The sequence below is a fragment of the Propithecus coquereli genome, unplaced genomic scaffold, assembly GCF_000956105.1.
Source record: "Propithecus coquereli isolate 6110/MARCELLA unplaced genomic scaffold, Pcoq_1.0 Scaffold430, whole genome shotgun sequence".
Taxonomy (NCBI): Eukaryota; Metazoa; Chordata; class Mammalia; order Primates; family Indriidae; genus Propithecus; species Propithecus coquereli.
The window spans coordinates 647,061-654,180 of record NW_012150064.1 but is presented as its reverse complement, the minus strand read 5'-3'; positions in this window follow the sequence as shown (position 1 = coordinate 654,180).

Below are 7,120 nucleotides of genomic sequence, written 5' to 3'. Positions count from 1 at the left end.
AAAAGCCCTGGACCAGATGGACTCACATCCAAATTTTATCAGACCTACAAAGAAGAGTTGGTACCCACTCTACAGAAATTATTCTATAACATCGAGAAGTAGGGAATCCTCCCCAACTCATTCTATGAAACCAGTATCACCTGATATGAAAGCCAGGAAAGGACACAACAAAAAAAGAAAACTACAGACTAATATCTCTTATGAATATAGATGCAAAAATGCTCAATAAAATACTAGCAAACTGTGTTCAACAGCACATCCAAAAAAGTTATCAGGGCATGGGGAGGGGGAAAGAACACACAAAAAAAAAAAGAAGAAGAAGAAAAAAAATTATCTACCATGATCAAGTGGGCTTGATCCCAGAGATGCAAGTATGGTTCAACATATGTAAACAATATATGCGATTTGCCACATTAACGAAAGCTAAAACAAAGCTCGTAGGAGCACCTCAATAGCTGCAGAAAAAACATTCAACAAAAACCAGTACACTTTCATGATAAAAACTCTCAGCAAACTGGGCATAGAAGGAACATATCTCAAAATTATAGAAGCCATATATGACAAACCCACAGCCGGCATCATACTGAATGGGAAAAAGTTGAAAGCATTCCTACTAAGAACTGGAACAAAAAAAGGATGCCCATTGTCACTACTTCTATTCAACATAGTGCTGAAAGTCCTAGCCAGAGCAATCGGGAAAGAGAAAGAAATTAAGGGTGTCCAAATCGGGAAAATGGAAGTCAAAATATCGCTTTTTGCTGATGATATTACCTTATATCTAGAAAATTGCAAATATTCAACCAAGAGACACCTGGAATTGATAAAGAAATTCAGCAAAGTCTCAGGTTACAAAATTAATGTACACAAATCAGTAGCATTCCTATACACCAGTAACAGTCAAGCTGAGAGTCAAATCAAGGACTCGATACCATTCACAATTACTATAATGAAAATAAAATACCTAGGAATATACTTAACCAAGGAGTTGAAAGATCTCTACAAAGAGAAGTATGAAACACTGAGAAAAGAAATTGCAGATGATACAAACAAATGGAAAAACTCACGCTCATGGATAAGTAGAATAAACATTGTTAAAATTTAAAATATCCACACTATCCAAAGTGATTTACAGATTCAATGCAATTCCCATAAAAACACCAATGTCATATTTCACAGATCTAGAAAAAATAATTCTTCTCTTCTTTTTTTATCTTTAATATTGTATTTTTATTGTACTTTTTCTATGTTTAGATATATTCAGATACATAAATACTTACCATTGTGTTATAGTTGCCTACAATATTCAGTACAGTAATGTGCTGTACAGGTTTGTAACCTAGGAGCCTATACTTAGGAACCTATACCATACGGCCCAGGTATGTAGTAGGCTATGCCATCTAGGTTTGTGTAAACACACTCTGTGATGTTTGCAGAATGATAAAATTGCCTAATGATGCATTTCTCAGAACATATCTCTGTCGTTAAGTGACGCATGACTGTAATTGGGTCTTTTTCTTTTTTATCCATTTAGTCACTCTCTCTTTTGATTGGATACTTGAGTCCATTTACATTTAAAGTAATTATTGATAGATAAGGATTTACTATTGCCAGGTTGTTGTTTTCTGTCTATCTTGCAGTTCTTTTATACTTTTCCTCTTTTTCTGTCTTGCTATGCTATTCATTGATAAAATCATATATTTTTTAAACACAAAAGTAGATTGAAGAAACATATTTCAAATCTCCATTTTACAAAGGAGAAGATTGAGGCATAAATAATTTTAGTATATATTAATATCTGAAATCACATGGGATTTCACATCTTCTCTATGGAAATAAGGAAAGAAAAAAATCATGCACATAATGAGTACAGCTTTCATTCAAGTGAATATGTCATAAGTCATCACGTATGTTCAAAAACATTCTTAGAAGAAATCCGTATGTTGTAATTTAACATACAAAGGCATTAACCATATGTATGTTCCTAAATCTTTCATTTTTTGATGTTCTAATATATTTATTATGTACAATTTTCCCACTGTATATGAACTGATAATTGTTACACAAATTGAAACTTGCAGTTTACTGAAGTAATATTTCTCCCTGTGATGAGATCAATATGGTGGACTATGGGGCAAGATTTTCTAATTCTTGACTCTAATTATTGAAAATGTTTAATCAGATACATAGTGATTTGATTAGAGTGCTGGCTGCTTTGAAAATTTATAAGTATATCTTCACATATAAAATAATTGTGAAATTGACATGACTTACATGTTTATTTTTACTTATACCTTTATCTTTTCCCATTCATCATTTCATAATTTTTTCCACATCAACAAACCAACAATAAAAACTGATATTTTGAGGATGTCGTCCTACCGTATTTATATTACTTATTTTTAATTAAAGTGTCTCTTTTTATTGATACATGCATTAATCTTACATATTAGCCACTAGCAGAACTATGCCCATTGAGATGGATCATAAAGAAGAGGGCTTTTCCCCTGAAAAATATCTACAAAATATTCAGCCCTCTCTTATTTTTCATTTAGAATTACATCAAAATAGTCTTTTGGGATAAGCAAATTAGCTCAGGTACTGAGAATGAGCACCTCATTAAAATATTCCTGGGTAATAAGCATGCAGATATGCCTCAAGCGTAAGTAGATGGTGCAGATGAGTAATTTGAATATGCATATATTCAAGCCTTTATGTTCCTCTGCCCTACTTAAACTACCATTCATTTGAGTTAATGCCACAGCATATCTATCCTTCTCTACAATGCATCCAGAGTTCAGACTGATATTATTCCTCTGTGCTGTATTATAGATGAAAGATTTGAGTAGGAATGTTTTTCCACTGCCAGTCTTAAGAACACAAAACTGAAGCCATGGCCACTCACCATTATACCTAGGGAGTGTGGGTGTTCTCACTTAGATAATCTCACTCAATACTGCCCTGGTGTCTCTTTTTAGCCCATAAAGCATCTGGTCTGACTGTTGATTTTAATGATTCCAATCTCAGAAATAAACCTGATAAGTTCTCTACATCCTAGATCATGTTATATAAATTGTTATTTTTGAACAGGTAGTCATTTCAGGCTACCCAACAAAAATTGAACCCCAAACAAGTTAGTGTGCAAAAGGAAATTAATTTAACTTTTACAACATGCTGAATTCCTCAGAGGAGTATAATTCTCTCTAAAACAAATAGATATAAGGTAATGACATGAGTGAACAATGATATAAAACAATATAAATTTAAATCAATTTACTCATTTAGCTTGTTTAACAAAATTGAGCTTAATTCCTTTTAAAATAATAAATGGAACAAATTGGGAGAACATATATCCCTATATGAGAAATTAGTATTTATTTTTTCTTCTACTAACACAAGGAAAAAAAGAAAATCATCCTAGCTCTCTTAACATTTGCTCTTCTTTGTAATCTCTAAAATTCCTACTGTGAACTGAAATAGTGACAAATTTAGAATGCACATTTTTGTTACATACAGTCTCACATTTTATTAAATTGGTAACTTTGCCTACTGGATAGCAGTATATTTTTCTCTGGAAAATTTATTCCTTTTCCTCCTCACTATTTTCCTCCTTCCCTCATGTTTTTCCTAATGTTAAAGACATTTATACTTAGACCTCATGTCTCAATACAAGGTTTAACAGATGTTAGTTAAATTTTTTAAAGTTCTTGTGAGAAGCAGTGAAGCAGGAAGTATAGGGAAAGGCTTAGAAAGAATTGAAACATAGAAAGAAAGAAGATTCAATTGCTGACAACTGCCTTTTGAACTCCCAATCTTGTGTCAGTGTGATACTGATCCATAAATGTAATTGTAGCTGTTAGTATGACATGCATTAGGGAAATACAAAGGGAATGACTTAAAGAAAATGAGGCTAACAAAAGAAGCAATATCTATAGCTATACGAATAAGCTACTTATGCCTAGGAACAGATATGAATCAGTTTCCAGAGCTTTACATTCAAAACAATTTGACCAAGGTGATCAAATGTGTTAATAGAAAAGCTTTATACACCATCAGAAGATACCTAAAGTCTAGGAATTTGTCTTTCCAAAATATAAGCAAATGGATTACAAGTGAAAATATCATCTATCTAATAAGATGCTTGAAGCTAGAAACTCATTCCCAAGAAAATACACTTATAAGTTTTCATATTAAGCATTACAGGTTGGGCTCACTGGAAAATGTACTTTAAGACATAAATGTGCTTTCTGAAAGCATATGTAGGAGTAGGATGGACATCTGTGAGAGAGGAGTAAGGCAACCAGGACTAGGAAGAGGGAGAAGTTGAATTGTGATGCAGTCACAACAAAGGCCTCGGTATCCCATGGGAAGCACTGGAGCTGAAATGGCTCTTTCAAATTATTCCAAACTGAGACACACAAGCAGGCCAGGCCTTTATACCTTCACAATGACCAACCGATCATTATATACAATCTGATTTTGGGGAAAGAGTGAGATTTGCTGTGAGATGGTCTTTGTTCAAGGCCAGTTTTCAAAGAAGGACTTGACTGAAAGATGGCAGCTGGCCAGCACTACCAGCAGTTGAGTAAATGAGTATTTTAATCCTGAAATGGAGAAGGAGGTGATCTGGACTGCATGCTACAGCATCCACTATACTGACCCACAAAAACCTACTTAATCCTTAATATACTTGACCAATCATAGAAATGATATTATCCTCAATTCAGGTCCTAGGATCTGTAGGCTATGTAATCAGAGAAGGTGTTATCATTGAGCAAAATTTCAAAGGAGACAAAGTGTGTCATCATCATCCTTCCACCTCCTTCTATGCAACCCTTCCTCATTGCCACCTAGTGATTCATTCTTTAGGCAGTAAGTTTTCCATGTTGTCCTAAACCACCTTCTCCCATCCCACCCCCCACATATACACTGCACCCTCCCACCCATATTAGCCCTATATCATACTGTGCTCCAGCTTTATTACCAGCTTCTGTTTCATACTCATTCAAACCTGTCATTTCTCTCATGTAAAACAACTGAGTTCTAAGTGAAAGCAATGGTATTGATGCAATCCTTTAGAATGTATGAAAGCCTAATAGTCTTTATTCTTCTCACAAGCATTTGCACTTTAAAAAGAAGCTATGGAAACCCAAATGAATCCCTAACTGGTGGAATTTCAGGTAGTATAACTATATAACTAACTGAAACAAACATAATGGATTTAGGAGCAGGAATTTATCTTCCCTTGAGTTAGCTCTCCTAAATTGATTCACAGTTTAGAAGTATGCGTAGAGATCTAAAAAGACTTCCCTCAAATCACCTCAAAAATATAGCTGACCCCTTGTCTCAAATTCTTCAGAAAAGATAATTCTTTAATTTAGACTAGTAGTTAGAAATCACGATATATATTGACATTATCTTTATCCTTCCACAACCATTTTGATTTTTACACAAAGCTTCATATTTTCAGTTACAAAAATATATTCCAGAAATTTCAGTATTAAAAGCTGCACTAAACTAGTGTCATTAACTTGTCTAAAATAAAAAGGTAGATGACAAGTCTATTGTAAACCTAATTAAAAATGTTGTCGAGGAAATTGATTTTTAAAAGCCTAAACTTGGAGGAGTCAAGATGGCGGACGAGAAAAGCCGCCAGTCAGAGTGTCTCTGCAGAAAAGATGAATTTTAGAAGAAAAAGAAAAAAATAAGCTAGCAGAGAAACATAGATCGGGTGAGGGTTGGAAGGAAGGGTGCCTGAAACTACAGGAGACTCCATGGGAAGACGTTGTGCAGGAGAACTGGAAGGAGAAAGGTCCCAAGAGGCTTGGAGACCAGCGACAAGGGTAGGTGGAGCGGTTAACTTCCCCTTCCCTTGCATCTCGAACTGTTGGTGGGCTCCTGAGCATTTGGAGAGACCTGCCAACACCAGCCCAGAGACGGCTGCGGCCAGTGAGCAGTGGCCTCTTGCGGACTCAGCGTCGGGCTCCCAGCCCCCTCGGGGCACCTCCCTGGGCGCAGACCCGAGCCTAGCAGCAGACGCCATAGTGCTCCATTCTCTCCTTCCCCCTCCCTACCCGTGCGTGCCCAGAAAGACAATTTAGCCCTCACATGGAGGCATCTACAAGGAAGGGGACCTTTCCTTTTGGGGACTTTTCCTTTTGGGGCCCTGCAGCAGACTGAGGGGGGCTCAGAAGGCGAGTTCCCTGCCCGCCAGCCTTCCAGGTATGACTTGCCTGGGGACTCCAGGAAAACGGGGCAAATCCCGAGATGGAGTGAAATCGATCCACCTTGGGCACCTTATAGGTGATTGAAGACCAGCACCCCTCCCCCTGGCAGGATCAGGGATTGATCTCCAGGACCCAGGGGACAGGCCTGCAGACCAGACCCCATACACCCAGGTCACGATCGCAGTGCCCTGGGGCACAGAAGACAGATCTGTGAAAGAGTGTACTGAGGAGTGTGTGCCTTCAGGGGCAGATCAGCATGCCAGAGAGGCAACCCTCCTCCCAAAAGAGGGCTGGGCACCCAGCTCAGGCTACCATCCTAGGTAGAGAACCTCCTGGCCAACATGACAGCCAGGGGAGATTCATCAGCCTGAGGTCGCGCTTACTGGCAGAGGCCTGGGAGAGGCCACAGAGAGAGGGAGGGTGGAGAGGAGAGAGACCTGCTCCAGAGTGCGGGTCTTGGACAGCCCCTCTACCGAAGTCCAGACTTCCAGCTGAGTGGAGCCATTTCAGCCCCTCCCAGCAGCTTTGCACAGAAACAAAGAGCAGACCTTTGACCCCTGCTAACAGCAGTTGTGGAACCTCAGGGCAGGCTTACCCAACCCATCCCCACCCAGACTCACTCCCCCAACTGAGGTAGAGAATAAGAACACACCTGGAATTCCCAGGGCCCCACCAACCACCCGAGGCACAAGAGGGCCTCTCTAGAGGAATAAGAGCTAGCAACAGGACCCAAAAACAGCAGGGCAGCTCGCTCCTCCCTGCAAGTGCCACCTACTTACAGGGACGTCATCCTGCACACACTTTTACTGCATCTACTGATTCATCATAAAGGGTGTGGTCAAATCTCACCCACAAAAACACCACCTACTGGCTCAGAGACTAAACAGGGCGTGTCA